We start from the raw sequence: 19,857 nt of genomic DNA, 5'->3' as shown, positions 1-19,857 counted from the left end.
TCCACAGAACAGTGGTTTGTTCTCCAAGATGTTTGGGCAAACCTACCTGCGGAGTTCCTTCAAACTGTGTGCAAGTGCACCTAGAATAATTGATGCTGTTTTGAAGGCAAAGGGTGGTCACACCAAATATTGATTTGATGTAGTTTTTTCTTCTGTTCACTCACTTTGCATTTTGTTAATTGATAAATATAAACTATTAACATGTTTATTTTTGAAAGTGTTCTTACTTTACGGCATTTGTGCCTAAAACTTTTGCCCAGTACTGTATGTTGAAAACGTTTTTGGGAGATGCGATGGATCATTCAATATTCCCTTTTGTTGTTCAGTGAAATCATCCCATGTGAACAGTCAACTCATTTAATTAAAGTTCAATTCTTCATTTATATTGGAAGGATTTCATAATTATGATAAGGTAAATGGTTTGTTTCTGTCTCCATATGATATGGTAAATATATCTAATGCAAAAAACATCTACATCGTCCTATGAATATTACCCAAAATGTGCAACCCTAGGCATACTGTTTGACCAAATCAGGCTTTTAGCTTCCCAAAAAAGAGGTTTTGTGTGAGGTGACCAACTAGAATTTGCAAGTCACATTGATGCGACCAATTTAAAATGTAACTCACACAGCCAAGTCAGTGTCGCATAATGTAACTAGTTGTAGCAGTTTGGAACACTGGGTTGTGTGTGTGTGGGCGGGCGCATGTGTGTGGACGGGCACGTGTGTGTTTAGGTGTGTGCTTGTGTGTAGGCGGGCACGTGTGTGTGTAGGCGGACACGTGTGTGTGTGTGTGTGTAGGCGGGCACGTGTGTGTGTGTGTGTGTGTGTGTGTGTGTGTGTGTGTGTGTGTGTGTGTGTGTGTGTGTGTGTGTGTGTGTGTGTGTGTGGGCGGGCACGTGTGTGTGTGTGTAGGCGGGCACGTGTGTGTGTAGGCGGGCACGTGTGTGTGTAGGCGGGCACGTGTGTGTGTGTAGGCGGGCACGTGTGTGTGTAGGCGGGCACGTGTGTGTGTAGGCGGGCACGTGTGTGTGTAGGCGGGCACGTGTGTGTGTGTGTGTAGGCGGGCGCTTGATTGTTTAGGCAGGCACGTGCGTTTTCATTTAGCAGTGTCTAGTTCCCTGTGTCTTTCTCCCAGTTGAAGCTCAGTTCTCTGTGTCTCTCTCCCAGTTGAAGCTCAGTTCTCTGTGTCTCTCTCCCAGTTGAAGCTCAATTCTCTGTGGTCCTGTTTGAAGCAGCCCACTGTGCGGAGCAGCACAAAGCAGCTCTCCTGTGTGGTCCCCCTCTCAGCAAGCTGTGCGTGTGTTGCTATTTGTGCACACTGTTTTTTTGTAGGCCTATGTGTGTGTTAGCACTGTGTATGAGCACTGTGTGTGTGCCAAGAGGAAGGCCTTGCCCCCTGAACCCTGGCAGCCCCCCCAGCTCTGTGCGCTAATTAAGGGATGTTTCCTGTGGCCTGTCTGCTCAGCCCTCAGGATAAGCATGTTCCTCCACACACATTCCTGGCCTGTCTGTCTGCTCACTGGCTTTTAGCTAGAGGAGAGAGGCTGGCTCCACACACACACACACACACACACACACACACACACACACACACACACACACACACACACACCACACACCACACACACACAATGCCCAGACAGCCTCACACCATCATTCATCCTTAGCTACATACAACATATGAACAACAACACTCTTACAGCGAAAGGCCCCAAAGTGAATCAGCCTCTGTTTGTGTGTGTGCATCTTCAGTGCATTGTGGGTTCCTCTTTTTGTGTCTCTCTCCCTGGGTCTGTGCGTGTGGGGTCCTCCAGGACTTTTGTGTGCACGGTGGAATTGATGAGAATGAATTGAGAATGCTGGCAAGAGGCTGGGGAATGAAAGAGGAGAAAGGGAGGCCCTCTAATGAAAGATGATGAGGGAGAAACTGAAAAGATAGCCGGGGAGAAATTATAATTTGTGCCAAATAAATTTTAATTGGGAAGAGGAAGCAGTCTTGTTTAGGGAGGTGGGTGGGTGGGCCTTTAACAAAGCCAAGGAGAAGAAATTGGAGAGAAAAGGCACATTTAATACACTAGGGCTGTCCCCGACAAAGCAAAAATCTTGGTCGACAGAGTCGTCTGCTCAATCGATTGGTCAACATTTTTAAACATGTATTTTACCATATATTGACACATCGTGTGTATTTTTTAATCAAATCAACTATATTACCTGAGCTAGTCTGATGCTTTAAGCACACTGTTTGATTGAAAAATGATGACACACAAATAACTAGAGGGAGTTACCAGCAATTGATTTGATTGTGCCGGGCTCAGACTTGCTGCGCTGTGTAAAAAAAAATACAAAAAATAAAAGACAGCGAGTGACTTATCGCGCTGTCTGTGTTTCTGAAGCTGCAACATAATTACAGCCATTTCTGACCTTAAACTTATGTTACCGAAATCCCTATTCCCTCAACCCTTGCTCTCTTTATGTGACACATGTATGTATCGCATGCACATGGCCAAAGCCCTATTCGCACGGGACTAGTATTACTAGAGAATGTTGGTTATGTAATTATTACTCCAGAATGTCCCTTATTCCAGGAGACTATTCGGACGGGATTCGTTTTTTCCAAACTGCCCCCTGTAATTCTTATTTATTCTTTTTTTCAATGATTTGACAGTTATGACGGAAGCCTGGATGTTTGAAGATAGTATTTCAGGTGATAGGGCCACACAGAACTCGAGCTTGGTTCTCAAGTTTCTAAACCATACCAAACCATCTCTCCTATAGTGTCGCCATAGTATTTGAATTGAGGAAGTGTGATCATAGTCATATTTTAGCCTTCAGATAAGAGCTAAACAGTGCAGGCTATGGATGAGAAAGTTAACTTATCATTTCCAAACGTTTAGGTCAGTTGTATGCTGCTGCTTTGCGATCTATTAACTGCAAGGGTTGCATTAAATAAGCTCAATATTTTTTTACTGATGCATTTGGCAATATTCAATTCATACACGCAAAACATTGATAGGCTCCATTTAGGCCATTCATAGATATATAGCGTATGTGCAACACTCAGTTAAATCTATCGAACCAGTTATTGTTTTCTTGTGCAAAACCGCAAGCAACACCTATATAACTCAGACATTTCTCAAAACACAGGGATGTCGATTCACACGGGACTAGTATTTTCAGAGGATCTTGGCGTTTTCCAAAAAAACAGTAGGCTATTCTGTCTGGAATTATTACTCTCCTGCCATGTAAACATTACTGACATGGCAGATTCAGACATGATTAAAATTACAGATGTGGTGTTTTGTGCTCATGCACATAATGACATTACCTGACCTCCCCCAGTACAACTAATCCCGTCCGAATAGGGCACAATAGGGTCTGACCTATAGCATATCATAATCACATCAATAAATTGGTTCTAACAAACTTTGAATAACGCAACACTTGTGGCAGCTAAGTGGATGTAGAAGGCATAATGAACTTTAAATGTGGGAATATTTACAGGTTGCTCAGGAGGTAAAGGGCAAGTGAGATGTGTGGAATAAATGTGACTAGTTGTGGAAAATACTGGAGATCAATAAATAAAATCATGTAAGGAGCAAGCGTTGCATGCATATTATGTGTTCCAAAGAGGTGCTGTATCAATTACAATATCATTTTTCTGACCGTTTGGAACAATATAAACAACACTAAATAAGGTATAAACATACCAGGGAGTCTGTTGTAACATTTTTCTGCTAAGCCTTTATTACAGCAAAGACTAAAAACAGTCGCATTCCTTTGTGAATGCAATTTTCCTAAATGGAACGGTTTATTGTTTGTTTCAGCTAATTATTCAATGAATGCTTAATTTTATTTTAAAACTAAACTGCTTGATTGCATTTCAAATCATGAATGACTCATATGTGTGAATGATTGATAGACTCATATAGGCTACTATATCAATGTATTTAGGCCCAAGCAAGTTACTGTATTAAGACTAAATAGGATGTGCTCTTTGGCCTACTAAAGGTAGTATAGCGGCGTCAAAAAGAAGTTGGAACAGTTTAAACACAAAATAAATGATGAATAATGAATAATACCAGAGAGCCTGTTCTCATGAAAAAAAAGTGTAAAGCCTTTATTACAGCATAGCAAAGATTTTTTTTAAAACAGCTGAATTTGTGAAATTGTTTACTTGACATGTTGCGTGAGGCTTGGTACTCACGGAATCAGTAGGCTATTAAACAAACACTAAACACGCAACAGAAGCAGGATCTGTCTTATTTCTGTAGATATATTGATGTTTTATAAAGCCAGGCACATTTAACATTTAGGCTCTTGATTATAGACCCACTTAAGTTTGGGTTTCCTCTCTCGTCACTTTTCTTAGACAGCAAGGCATGGTCTATGAAAAAACGACAATTCAACAGTGCACTGATGTTTCAGAACCATGGATAGCAACCACTTTTCCAACATGGGAGAAATCACATTTGTTATAAAATAATATTATTTGTATTTGTGTTTTGCCATTGTTCTTATGTAATATAACCATATACAATTTTAGTAGCACATGTCTTAGACTGATGGACTATGCCAACCCCACAGCCTCCAATGGATCAGTCCACTCAGCGCAAATCAGACAGGTGTCTTGTACACCACACATTTTTTTGGGGGGGTCATGTATTTTGTGCGTTTTCTTTTTGCTACTGCTCGGCTAAAGAAATCTGTCGACCAACAGCCTATCGACCAAACAATCGACCAGTCGACTAAATGGGGTCAGCCCTATACTAAACACACAGTCACAAACCAGGTATATAGAGCAGCCCATTATTATGACCGGTATAAGGAGGCAAGAAGCTACTTGGACATAAATAATGGACATTATCGAACAAATCAAGCATTTATTGTGGAACTAGGATTCCTGGGAGTGCATTTTGATGAAGATCGTCAAAGGTAAGGGAATATTTATGATGTGATTTCTGATTTCTGTTGACTCCAACATGGCGGATAATTTTATTTATTTTCTGAGCGCCGTCTCAGATTATTGCATGGTTTGCTTTTTCCGTTAAAAAAAATTGAAATCTGACAGTGGTTGCATTAAGGAGAGTTATATCTATATTTCCATGTCAAACAATTGTATTTATCAAGATTTATAATGAGTATTTCTGTAAAAATATGTGGCTCTCTGCAATATCACCGGATGTTTTTGGAACTAGTGAACGTAACGCGCCAATGTATACTGAGATTTTTTTATATAAATTGTGTATTGTGTAACATGAAGTCCTATGAGTGTCATCTGATGAAGATCATCAAAGGTTAGTTATTAATTGTATCTTTATTTGTGCTTTTTGTGACTCCTCTCTTTGGCTGGAAAAATGGCTGAATTTTTCTGTGAGCTGGTGGTGACCCAACATAATCGTTTGTGGTACTTTCACTGTAAAGCCTATTTGAAATCGGACACTGTGGTGTGATTAACAACAAGATTACCTTTAAAACGGTATAAGATACATGTATGTATGAGATTTCTGTTGTTTTGAATTTGGCGCCCTGCGCTTTCACTGGCTGTTGTCATATCGAGCCCTAAGAAGTTTTCAACATGAGTCTTCAATATTCCCAGGTAAGAAGTTTTAGGTTGTAGTTATTATAGGACTATTTCTCTCTATACCATTGGATGGACTATTGGATGTTGGATGTTCAAATAGGTACTTTGCCAGCCTAACCTTGTGAGTTGATAGGCTTGAAGTCATAATCAGTGCAATGCTTGAAGCATTGTGAAGAGCTGCTGGCAAACGTAGGAACGTGCTGTTTGAATGAATGCTTACGAGCCTGCTGCTGCCTACCACCGCTCAGTCAGACTGCGCTATCAAATCATAAACTTAATTATAATATAATAACACACAGAAATACGAGCCTTAGGTCATTAATATGGTCAAATCAGGAAACTATCATTTAAAAAACAAAATATTGATTATTTCAGTGAAATACGGAACCGTTCCCTATTTTATCTAACGGGTGGCATCCATAAGTTTATATATTGCTGTTACATTGCACAACTTTTAATGTTTTGTCATAATTATGTAAAATTCTGGCAAATTAGTTTGCAACGAGCCAGGCGGCCCAAACTGTTGCATATATCATGACTCTGCGTGCAATGAACGCAAGAGAAGTGACACAATTTGCCTATTTAATATTGCCTGCTAACATGAATTTCTTTTAACTAAATATGCAGGTTTAAAAATACATACTTCTGTGTATTGATTTTAAGAAAGGCATTGATGTTTATGGTTAGGTACGTTCGTGCAACGCTTTAGTTATATCATCTCCCATTTGCTTTTTTAGGAAGAAATGGCCAAATGCGACTGTTATATATATAGTTAAAATAAATTCATGTTAGTAAGCAATATTAACTAAATATGCAGGTTTAGAAATATATATTGTGTATGCCATTTTATGCAGATTGGTACAACGCAGTTTTTCCAAAGCGACTTAAATGTGTGCAATTATAAATGAACAGGCACCGCATTCAACGCACAAGCTAGATAAACTAGTAATATCATCAACCATGGTGGTTAGTTACCCCTATCATGAGCTCCCATTCCCGATTAATCGGCGAAGTTGTCTATCTTTGTTAGGAAGAAATGGCCAGGCTTCCCAAACCGCTGCATATACCCTGACTCTGTTGCACAGAAAAATGACCCAACATTGTTTCTGATAATATTTCCCTTCGCAAGAGCAAGTGACATAATTTATCTAGTTAAAATAAATTCATGTTAGTAAGCAATATTAACTAAATATGCAGGTTTAGAAATATATACTTGTGTATTGATTTTAAGAAAGGCGTTGATGTTTATGGTTAGATTGGTACACATTGGTACAACGAAATGAACAGGCACCGCATCTTTTGTTGTCGTGCAACGCAGATAAGGTAGTTAAACTAGTGATGTCATCAACCATGTGTAGTTAACTAAACGTGAGATATTATGTTAAGATGGACCATATTGTTGGCAAGACAAGTCAGATGAATGGCGGCATGAGCACCAGCTGAACTTCCCATGGCCTGGACGGCAGTCTCTTCTCACTTTTCCTCTGGGTGTCCAAAAACACGGCAGAAGAAAAAAAAATCGAAAATGTTTCTTATCGAATAATGTAGTGAAAATGTAAACTAAATGTAGTGTTTACAAAAAACATAAATAGTAAACTGTGATAATATAAAAATACTTGCTTCTGATATGTTTTCCAGTTTCTTGAAATAACTAAATGGTCTAAGTAATACTTTATCCAGAGCAACAATGTTTTACTTAACCTCTTGGAACTACCTGCCACATCACCGATGTCTCAATGGTGGTGTAGAATTGTCATATTGTAGTTATTTTAACTTAAGATAGCTGACACTCCACTAGACATAATTTACAAATGCATAACACAGACGGACAAAAAAATATTTTACTAGAAAATAAAATTCATATTTTGAGTGTCAAGGGAAAAGTATGGAAATCACATTTTCTTGAAGAATGAAATATAGTTAAATAGAAACACAGCTTAAGCCTTTTGTTAATCATCCTGTCATCTCAGAAAATTTTGAAATCACAAGTGAAATATATTGAAACACAGCTTAGCCTTTTGTTAATCATCCTGTTATGCTTTTGAAAGCCAAAATTATTATTTTGTTAAAATTCTTATTTTAGTTTTATAAGGGGGTGCTGCGCAAGACAAGCATTTGTGTACGTTTATCGATAGCCTAGCATAGCATTATGCCTAGCTAGCAGCAAGCAGCTTGGTCACGAAAATCAGAAAATCAGAAAAGCAATCAAATTAAATAGTTTACCATTGATGAGCTTCGGATGTTTTCACTCACGAGACTCCCAGTTAGATAGCAAATGTTCCTTTTTTCCATAAAGATGATTTTTGTAGCCAAAATAGTTCCGTTTGTTCTTCACGTTTGGCTGAGAAATCGACCGTAAATTGAGGTCACGACAACGCCGAAAAAATATTCCAAATTAGATCCATAATATCGACAGAAACATGGCAAACGTTTTTTATAATCAATCCTCAAGGTGTTTTTCAAATATCTATTCGATATTATATCAACCGGGTCAGTTGGCTTCTTAGTAGGAGTGAGAGAAACAATGGCCGCATTTGTCTGTCACGCACATATCACTCTGAGAGCCACCAGCTGACCACTGACGCAATGTTGTGGCTCACGCTCATTTTTCAAAATAAAAGCCTGAAACTATGTCTTGTGACACTAGACACATTAGGGAAGCCATAGAAAAAGGAATCTGGTTGATGTCCCTTTCACTGCTCAATAGGGACGCATAGGAACGCAGAGGTTTCTAAACAAGAGTCTATTCCTGATTGGATTTTTCTCAGGCTTTCGCCTGCAATATCAGTTCTGTTATTCTCACAGACAATATTTTTACAGTTTTGGAAACTTTAGTATGTTCTATCCTAAGCTGTCAATTACAGTGGGGCAAAAAAAGTATTTAGTCAGCCACCAATTGTGCTCCCACTTAAAGTTCTCCCACTTAAAAAGATGAGAGAGGCCTGTAATTTTCATCATAGGTACACTTCAACTATGACAGACAAAATGAGAAAAAAAATTCTCCAGAAAATCACATTGTAGGATTTGTTATGAATTTATTTACAAATTATGGTCGAAAATAAGTATTTGGTCACCTACAATTTGGGCATGCATTTCATCCGGACGTGAAAATACTGCCCCCTGTCACCAAGAAGTTAATGTAAGGAATTTGAAAAGATTTGTACTTGTACTTTTGATACTTAAGTATATTTTCACTATTACATTTGTATTTGTATTTATTATTGATTCCCATTAGGATCCCCCCAGGGCAGCAGCTACTCTTCATTGGGTCTGGCAAAATTAAGGCAGTTATATAATTATAAAAGCATTACAATAAATTCGTTAACCGATTTCACAGCCCTCAGGCCCTTACTCCACTACCACATATCTACAGCACAAAATCCATGTGTACGTGTGTGTATGGTGCGTATGTTATCGTGTGTGTTATATGCATGTGTCTGTGCCTGTTTGTGTTGCTTCAAAGTCCCCGCTGTTCCATAAGGTATATTTTTATCTGTTTTTTTTTTATCTGATTCTACTGCTTGTATCAGATACCTGATGTGAAATAGAGTTCCAGGTAGTCATGGCTCTATGTAGTACTGTGCGGCTCCCATAGTCTGCTCTGGATTTGAAGACTGGTGGCATGTCTTGTGGGGCATGCATGGGTGTCTGAGCTGTGTGCTGGTCTTTTGATACTTAAGTATATTTAAATCTAAGTACGTTTAGACTTCTACTCAAGTAGTATTTTACTGGGTGACTTTTACTGGAACAATTTTCTATTAAGCTATCTTTACTTTTACTCAAGTATTACAATTGGGTACTTCTTTCACCTCTGCAATGTAATCAATAACTTTATTGGTCATTGTTTTCCTTCATGCTGATGGAAAGTCTACAGGTACAAACCTTGATGACCAGCCTTTGTACAATACAGTACTGTTCATTTACATTAAGTGGTTTGTAAGGATGGTAAATTAATACTGGACAAAAAGTGGTTGTTTTACAAGAACAATATTTAATTTGATATGGATGTTATGTGTCTTTGCCCATAACTTTGGACACAAATCTTTGAGGACAGGTTTTTTTTTTATCTTTCTGTATTCCATTATAATGACAATCACAGAGAAAGGGACAGGGCAACAACTCTTCCAATTCCAACTACTGAATCCTAAAAGATATTGTTCTTAATTATATAACTACCTTTTTTGCAAAGAGGAGATGCTATATCGGTCTGTTAATACTAGTAAAAGCCCAATTCACATATATGTATATACACTGCTCAAAAGAATAAAGGGAACACTGAAACAACACAATGTAACTCCAAGTCAATCACACTTCTGTGAAATCAAACTGTCCACTTAGGAAGCAACATTGATTGACAATAAATTTCACATACGGTTGTGCAAATGGAATAGACAACAGTTGGAAATTATAGGCAATTAGCAAGACACCCCCAATAAAGGAGTGGTTCTGCAGGTGATAACCACAGACCACTTCTCAGTTCCTATGCTTCCTGGCTGATGTTTTGGTCACTTTTGAATGCTGGCGGTGCTTTCACTCTAGTGGTAGCATGAGACGGAGTCTATAACCCACACAAGTGGCTCAGGTAGTGCAGCTCATCCAGGATGAAACATCAATGCGAGCTGTGGCAAGAAGGTTTGCTGTATCTGTCAGTGTAGTGTCCAGAACATGGAGGCGCTACCAGGAGACAGGCCAGTACATCAGGAGAAGTGGAGGAGGCCGTAGGAGGGCAACAACCCAGCAGCAGGACCGCTACCTCCGCCTTTGTGCAAGGAGGAGCAGGAGGAGCACTGCCAGAGCCCTGCAAAATGACCTCCAGCAGGCCACAAATGTGCATGTGTCTGCTCAAACGGTCAGAAACAGACTCCATGAGGGCCCGACATCCACAGGTGGGGGTTGTGCTTACAGCACAATACCGTGCAGGATGTTTGGAATTTGCTAGAGAACACCAAGATTGGCAAATTCGCCACTGGCACCCTGTGCTCTTCACAGATGAAAGCAGGTTCACACTGAGCACATGTGACAGACATGACAGAGTGTGGTCCTTCTGTAGCTCAGTTGGTAGAGCATGGCGCTTGTAACGCCAGGGTAGTGGGTTCGATCCCCGGGACCACCCATACGTAGAATGTATGCACACATGACTGTAAGTCGCTTTGGATAAAAGCGTCTGCTAAATGGCATATCATATCATCATATCATATCAGTCTGGAGACGCCGTGGAGAACGTTCTGCTGCCTGCAACATCCTCCAGCATGACAGGTTTGGTGGTGGGTCAGTCATGGTGGTATTTCTTTGGGGGGCCGCACAGCCCTCCATGTGCTCGCCAGAGATAGCCTGACTGCCATTAGGTACCGAGATGAGATCCTCAGACCCCTTGTGAGACCATATGCTGGTGCGGTTGGCCCTGGGTTCCTCCTAATGCAAGACTATGCTAGACCTCATGTGGCTGGAGTGTGTCAGCAGTTCCTGCAAGAGGAAGGCATTGATGCTATGAACTGGCTCGCCCGTTCCCCAGACCTGAATCCAATTGAGCACATCTGGGACATCATGTCTCGCTCCATCCACCAACGCCACGTTGCACCACAGTCTGTCCAGGAGTTGGCGGATGCTTTAGTCCAGGTCTGGGAGGAGATCCCTCAGACCATCCGCCACCTCATCAGGAGCATGCCCAGGCGTTTTAGGGAGGTCATACAGGCACGTGGAGGCCACACACACTACTGAGCCTCATTTTTACTTGTTTTAAGGACATTACATCAAAGTTGGATCAGCCTGTAGTTTGGTTTTCCACTTTAATTTTGAGTGTGACTCCAAATCCAGACCTCCATGGGTTGATAAATTTGATTTCCATTGATCATTTTTGTGTGATTTTGTTGTCAGCACATTCAACTATGTAAAGAAAAAAGTATTTCATAAGAATATTTCATTCATTCAGATCTAGGATGTGTTATTTTAGTGTTCCCTTTATTTTTTGAGCAGTGTATATATATATATATATATATATATATATATACATACATACATACATACATACATACACACAGACACACAGACATACATACACACAGACACACAGACACACAGACACACACACATACATACAGACACACACACACACAGACAGACACACATACACACACAGTGGGGAGAAAAAGTATTTGATACACTGCCGATTTTGCAGGTTTTCCTACTAACAAAGCGTGTAGAGGTCTGTAATTTTTATCATAGGTACACTTCAACTGTGAGAGACGGAATCCATAACAAAAATCCAGAAAATCACATTGTATGATTTTTAAGTAATTAATTAGCATTGTATTGCATGACATAAATATTTGATACATCAGAAAAGCAGAACTTAGTATTTGGTACAGAAACCTTTGTTTGCTATTACAGAGATCATATGTTTCCTGTAGTTCTTGACCAGGTTTGCACACACTGCAGCAGGGATTATGGCCCACTCCTCCATACAGACCTTCTCCAGATCCTTCAGGTGACTGTCGAATTTGTATAGCTCCTCACAATCTTCACAGATAACAGAGCTTGCACTGCTATCATCCTTTTTTACCACTTCACCAAAACTTTCCCAAACATGATTTTTCTGGTCTCCCCCTTCTCTTTATTTTCAACTCTCCATTTCACATCTTCTCTCTTCTTGAATTGTCCCTTTTTCCTCAGTGGATCGACATGAACTATTTCTGCCCATTCCCAAAGGCATTTGGCGATTGGCGTGTAGGCTATTTGGTGCACATACAGTCAGGCCTTACAGCTTATAATGCCAGATTGCCTAAATATCATGAAAGAAAAAACTCAATGTAGAGTCGGAGGTTTCCATACACCTCAGCCAAATACGTTTAAACTCAGTTTTTCACAATTCCTGACATTTAATCCTAGTAAAAATTTCCTGTCTTAGGTCAGTTAGGATCACCATTTTATTTTAAGAATGTGAAATGTCAGCATAATAGTAGAGATAATTATTTCAGCATTTATTTATTTTGTCGCATTCCCATTGGGTCAGAAGTTTACATACACTGAATTAGTATTTGGTAGCATTGCCTTCAAATTGTTTAACTTGGGTCAAAGTAGCCTTCCACAGGCTTCCCACAATACGTGGGGTGAATTTTGGCCCATTCCTCTTGACAGATCTGGTGTAACTGAGTCAGGTTTGTAGGCCTCCTTGCTCGCACACGCTTTTTCTGGTCTGCCCACAAATTGTCTCTGGGATTGAGGTTAGGGCTTTGTGATGGGCACTCCAATACTTTGACTTTGTTGTCCTTTAGCCATTTTGCCACAACTTTAGAAGCATGCTTAGGGTTGTCCATTTGGAAGACCCATTTGCGACCAAGCTTTAATTTCCAGACTGATGTCTTGAGATGTTGCTTCAATATATCCACATAATTTTCCTATCTCATGATGCCATCTATTTTGTGAAGTGCACCAGTCCCTCCTGCAGCAAAGCACCCCCACAACATGATGCTGCCACCCCTGTGCTTCACTGTTGGGATGGTGTTCTTCGGCTTGCTAGACTCCCCCTTTTTCCTCCTAACATAACGATGGTCATTATGGCCAAACAGTTATATATTTTTTTCATCAGACCAGAGGACATTTCTCCAAAAAGTACGATCTTTGTCCCCATGTACAGTTGCAAACCTTAGTGTATGTAAACTTCAGACCTCAACTGTAGCTTAGTTCCACAAGATTTGTACATTTATGGATTTTTTCCCCCATTTTTTTTTTCATTCAACCTGCCCACCAGCCACCTGCCATTCATCCACACAATATTTGATGACCCTGTATATAATCGCGTGTTCTGCGGGTTATGAGTCAATCTGTGCATCACTATCGTTCAGCACTACTGGACTGGACAGAGAGAGCGAAAGAGGTGTAGGTCTGTTTTCTTTGTGCACCTCTGACAGCACTGGGCTTTAGGAAGCAGTGGGCGACTGCCGGCCAATTAAAAAACTCCCTACCACCTCTCTGAGCTGTGACAGGAGCAAGAGGTGATCAAACTGTAAGGTTTTGGAGGACTACCTCTGCCCACAGAGCCCCCCTAGATACTGTCCTCTACAGTAACACCTTCTTCCCTCACTCCTCTCCTTTTTCTCGCTTTCTGTCTTTCAGAAGCATTCAAACTAGAGTTGGGTGGTATCCAGATTTTCATATTGTCATACCGTCCTTCTCATTACCGGTTTCATACACAAGTATGCAGTATTCCACCAATCAAGCCTTTATTGTAGAGTGGCCAGACGGAAGCCACTCCTCAGTAAAAGGCACATGGTCCTTCTGTAGCTCAGTTGGTAGAGCATGGCGCTTGTAACGCCAGGGTAGTGGGTTCGATCCCCGGGACCACCCATACGTAGAATGTATGCACACATGACTGTAAGTCGCTTTGGATAAAAGCGTCTGCTAAATGGCATATATTATTATTATTATTAAGCTTGGAGACTCTCAGACCGTGAGAAACGAGATTCTCTGGTCTAATGAAACCAACATTCAAGTCTTTGGCCTGAATGCCAAGCGTCACGTCTGGAGGAAACCTGGCACCATCCCTACGGTGAAGCATGGTGGTGGCAGCATCATGCTGTGGGGATGTTTTTCAGCGGCAGGGACTGGTATACTAGTCAGGATCGAGGCAAAGAGGAACCGCGCAAAGTACAGGGATCCTTGATGAAAACCTGCTCCAGAGCACTCAGGACCTCAGACTGGGATGAAGGTTCAATAAGGCTGTGATCTAACAAAATGTGGAATAATGTAATGTTCTGAATACTTTCCGAATGCACTGTAGGTAGGTAGGAGTTACCAAATGTCATTTTTGGTGAATTTGGACATTTACAAGCGATAGTGAACGTGAGACATTGTGCAAAGTTTTTACGCATGCTTGTCCTGAGGAAGAACCGTACTGGCTCTGGAGCAAGGTGTACATGCTGTGTCTGTCTGGAGTCTGGAGTCGCTCGGGCAAAGCTAACACTAAATTATGCTCCTTATCAATTGAGCCACGTTCTTGCATAACAACCAAGTTAAACTTAGGGATCACGTTAATGCAGAATTTTGCTTTTTTCACACACAAAAAAATATATAAAACGATATAAGAAATACCTTGCTGCATTTTGTAAATGCAGATCTAAAATTATTCCTATTGTAATTTCTGCTTGGCATCTTCTCTACTCTGAGAATTCATGAACGGGCATTCTATCAGTAGACAGAGCTCTAGTGTGTAGCTGGTTTTCTCCGGTACTTTTCTCATTGTAGCCTACTTTTTCCATTTAAAATGCAAGATTAACTTTGAAGAAAACATTAAGAAATGTAATTGGCAACATTATTTCAACGGTAAACATTAGAAATATAAAGGCCATGGATCTTTTTTGGAAAAAATACCTTGCTCTTTCATTGTAAGCTCATTTACTTGTGTGACTGCCAACCAAATGCCGTTGCACTTCTGTTGTCATCTGATGAAAAATTAAGCTATTTTCTGCCGAATGTGCGGCACTAATGTACACTGAGTCTACAAAACATTAACACCTTCCTAATATTGAGTTGCACCCCCCTTTTTGCCCTCAGAACAGCCTCAATTTGTCGGGGCATGGACTCTATATGGGTAAGAAAGCGTTCCACAGAGATGCTGGCACATGTTGGATGGTGGAACATTCTTGATACACAGGAAACTGTTGAGCGTGGAAAACCCCAGCAGCTTGTAGTTCTTGACACACACCTGTGCGATTGGCATCAAGTACTACTACTAGTACTATTATAATTGATTGAAAACTTCAAAGTCATTTTTTTAACTGTATTGAAAATCTATCCGTTGGCTACTTGCAACTACCCCGGTATACGGCATACCGCCCAAGCCTAATTCAGACAGTTTTTGTGTCCGTCAACAACAGACGCAAAAACTGCGCCTCTCCGACTACCATTTGTATGTGTGTCTCTCAAAAGTTAACTTGAGAAAACTTTCAGTAGTTAGATTGCATAAGACATTATTAATGTGTTTTTTCAATCTCTGTCTGTTCGAGCCTGTACTTTGTCTCTGAGTCTGTAGATACCCACCTGAGGAATTTGGCCTTGTTTTTATTTTGTGGCTTTGGTTTAAATTGCCAATTTATTTAGCAGTCTGTCATTACTGCACAAATAACAATCAGCTGATTTCTCTGTGTGATTAATCTCTGCAGATAAGACATTTCTCAGGGTTGTCTGTTATAGTTTGGATTTAATAATAGCAGCACTAGCAGTACTGGCCTACGCACACAAATCAGCAGCGTACTGTAATCCGGTGTAGCGGTAGCTAGCAAGCTATAGAAGGCCTATGTTCCATGGTGCTCAGGGTATGCCTATATGTCTGTCTTTTGTATATCCAGCGCCCATGAGCTGTCATGAACTGGTCGTTCCCCAGTATGTTGTGTGTTTTAAACCACCCGGCCTGAGTCTATAAGCTTTTACAGTGCTGGGCCTTTCTCCCAGTGGACTCACAAACTGAGGTGGGACTCTGTGATCTGGACCCCCTGGCTGTCTTTCTGACCCCTCTGTTGTCCCACGACAGGGGACATGTGGAGGGTGATGTGGCTCCAAAGGGTTGGCTCCTCTGCATGTGCTGCAGCTGCTTACTCCATGTCACTTGTGTCAGTCACCACTGTACACTCCCACAGGTAGCCATGGACCCCTAGACACTGATCTAAGGTCATCTTTGCCTTTTCTGTGTGTGTGGGGTAAACTGATCATAGGTCTGTGTGCCTAAGGGGAATGTCTACCCGGAGTGTCTGTGTTATGGAGTTCTCAGTTCTGTAATATGCTGTCTCACTTGTACTCTCCGGCCGTTTACTAGATCAGGAGTCAATCTCCAAGCCTCCATCCCCAAGGCCTGTTCCATGTGTTTTAAAAGCAGGATAAAACATTGAGGCAGACAGAATGAATGGAACCAGCAGAAGAGAAGTGGTCAGAGGGGAGGATACAGTAGTAAGTGGACAGAGAGGGATTGCGTGGGAAGCAGCCTGAGATGTTTGACCAATTGAGAGAGCAGCGACAGTCCCAACCGTCACAGAGCTATGCTGGCTGCTGTTAAGCCTGTAACCATTGATTAAGACTGCTAATCAGATTAATGAGATAAAGGAGTTTAGGAGGGCAGGCTGAATCTGATGCTGAGGGAGAGATGAAAATGTCGTGTCTCTACTTTGGCCCCCAGGAGGGGTCTGGAGCTGTTGTGACAGAGGGGGTGTAAGTGTGTAATTGGTGTGACTCATCATTACATGACTAGTGTGAGAACCCAGGGTGAGATCTGAGACACTCTGCCATGGCCTGAAAGCAACATCTCCCATACCAATACATGCCACAGTATATACAGCACAGTATGCACTGAGTATACCAAACATTAGGAACACCTTCCTTATATTGAGTTGCAACCCCCTTTTGTCCTCAGAACAGCCTCACTTCATCGGTGCATGGACTATGCAAGGTGTCGAAAGCTTTCCACAGGGATGCTGGCCCATGTTAACAACAATGCTTCCCACGGTTGTCAAGTTGGCTGGATGTCCTTTGGGTGGTGGACCATTCTTGATACACACGGTAAACTGTTTAGTGTAAAAAAATCCAGCAGCGTTGCAGTTCTTCACACAAACCGGTGCGCCTGGAACCTACTTGAATACCCCATTGAAAGGCACTTACAAGTGGGGCAAAAAAGTATTTAGTCAGCCACCAATTGTGCAAGATCTCCCACTTAAAAAGATGAGAGAGACCTGTTATTTTCATCATAGGTACACTTCAACTATGACAGACAAAATGAGATTTTTTTCTCTCCAGAAAATCACATTGGAGGATTTTGAATGAATTTATTTGCAAATTATGGTGGAAAATAAGAATTTGGTCACCTACAAACAAGCAAGATTTCTGGCTCTCACAGACCTGTAACTTCTTCTTTAAGAGGCTCCTCTGTCCTCAACTCGTTACCTGTATTAATGGCAGCTGTTTGAACTTATCGGTATAAAAGACACCTGTCCACAACCTGAAACAGTCACACTCCAAACTCCACTATGGCCAAGACCAAAGAGCTGTCAAAGGACACCAGAAACAAAATTGTAGACCTGCACCAGGCTGGGAAGACTGAATCTGCAATAGGTAAGCAGCTTGGTTTGAAGAAATCAACTGTGGGAGCAATTATTAGGAAATGGAAGACATACAAGAACACTGATAATCTCCCTCGATCTGGGGCTCCACGAGATCTCACCCTGTGGAGTCAAAATGATCACAAGAACGGTGAGCAAAAATCCCAGAACCACCTAGTGGACCAAGTGAATGACCTGCAGAGAGCTGGGACCAAAGTAACAAAGCCTACCATCAGTAGCACACTACGCCGCCAGGGGCTCAAATCCTGCAGTGCCAGACATGTACCCCTGCTTAAGCCAGTACATGTCCAGGCCCGTCTGAAGTTTGTTAGAGAGCATTTGGATGATCCACAAGAAGATTGGGAGAATGTCATATGGTCAGATGAAACCAAAATATAACTTTTTGGTAAAACTCAACTCGTCGTGTTTGGAGGACAAAGAATGCTGAGTTGCATCCAAAGAACACCATACCTACTGTGATGCATGGGGGTGGAAACATCATGCTTTGGGGCTGTTTTTCTGCAAAGGGACCAGGACGACTGATCCGTGTAAAGGAAAGAATGAATGGGGCCATGTATTGTGAGATTTTGAGTGAAAACCTCCTTCAATGCAAGGGCATTGAAGATGAAACGTGGCTGGGTCTTCCAGCATGACAATGATCCCAAACACACCGCCCGGGCAACGAAGGAGTGGCTTCGTAAGAAGCATTTCAAGGACCTGGAGTGGCCTAGCCAGTCTCCAGATCTCAACCCCATAGAAAATCTTTGGAGGGAGTTGAAAGTCCGTGTTGCCCAGCAACAGCCCCAAAACATCAATGCTCTAGAGGAGATCTGCATGGACGAATGGGCCAAAATACCAGCAACAGTGTGTGAAAACCTTGTGAAGACATACAGAAAACGTTTGACCTCTATCATTGCCAACAAAGGGTATATAACAAAATATTGAGATAAACTTTTGTTATTGACCAAATACTTATTTTCCACCATAATTTGCAAATAAATTCAATAAAAATCCTACAGTGTGATTTTCTGGAATTTTTTTTCTCATTTTGTCTGTCATAGTTGAAGTGTACCTATGATGAAATTACAGGCGTCTCTCGTCTTTTTAAGTGGGAGAACTTGCACAATTGGTGGCTGACTAAATACTTTTTTGCCCCACTGTACATTGTTTTGTCTTGCCTATTCATCCTCTGAATGGCACACATATACATTCCATGTCTCAATTGTCTCCAGGCTTAAAAATCATTCTTTAACCTGCCGCCTCCCCTTCATCTACAGTGAGTGAAGTGGATTCAGTGACATCAATAAGGGATCATTGCTTTCACCTGGATTCACCTGATAAGTCTGTCATGGAAAGAGCAAGTGTTCTTCTTGTTTTGTATATTCTGTGTATACAGACTACGCTCACACTAAATGCATACTGTTTTCATGTCAGTTCACACACTTACTGTACTGTTAAACGCAATTATTTTAGTTAATTCCTGCATTTCTACACATTTTGCCATGCTTATGCCCTGTTCTTATGCTATCTGAGTGACTCAAACGTTATAACAAAATCAATGGGGACCCCATGCCATTACATTTTTGGAATTAGTGAGAATTTCTCCTTTCCAAGATAATCTATCCACCTGACAGGTATGTCAAGAAGCTGATTAAACAGTTTGATCATTACAAAGGTGCACCTTATGCTGGGGACAATAACTGCACATTTTAGTGGCCTTTTTTGTCATAAAACACAATGCCAAAGATGTCTCGTTTTGAGGGCAGTTGGCATGTTGACTTCAGGAATGTCCACCAGAGCTGTTTCCAGAGAATTGAATGTTAATTTCTCTACAATAAACCACCTCCAATGTCGTTTTAGAGAGTTTGGTAGCATGTCCTTCCGGCCACATCCCAGTTTGTTCTCATAGACTAGATGTAACGTAAATGTAAATCCTGTGTATATGTGTATATGTTGTTTGCTATGGTTACATAAGGCAGATGGTTACTCAAGGAAAACATGTAAGAGTGGGCGTATAATGCGAACGTCTAGCAACGCAAAGGATGCGAGTTCGAATCTAATCATGGACAACTTTAGCATTGTAATTAGCTTACTACTTAATTTATTTTTTCTATTTTTTTTTCTACTTTTACCCCTTTTTCTCTCCAATTATGTGGTATCCAATTTGTGGTTAGTCTTATCTCATTGCTGCAAC

The 19,857-nt window shown here is 41.0% G+C and overlaps 1 protein-coding gene across 3 annotated transcripts in view; it reads left to right on the top strand.

The window, feature by feature from the left end:
* LOC118400321 (bifunctional heparan sulfate N-deacetylase/N-sulfotransferase 2-like) overlaps positions 1-19,857 on the top strand; it is a 190,598-nt gene that overhangs the window by 127,625 nt on the left and 43,116 nt on the right. The window lies entirely within an intron of this gene.

Source organism: Oncorhynchus keta, chromosome 2 (genome assembly GCF_023373465.1).
Source record: "Oncorhynchus keta strain PuntledgeMale-10-30-2019 chromosome 2, Oket_V2, whole genome shotgun sequence".
In the NCBI taxonomy this organism is placed as follows: domain Eukaryota; kingdom Metazoa; phylum Chordata; class Actinopteri; order Salmoniformes; family Salmonidae; genus Oncorhynchus; species Oncorhynchus keta.
The sequence above is the reverse complement of the archived record's forward strand: the minus strand, read 5'-3'. Positions and strand labels throughout refer to the sequence as shown.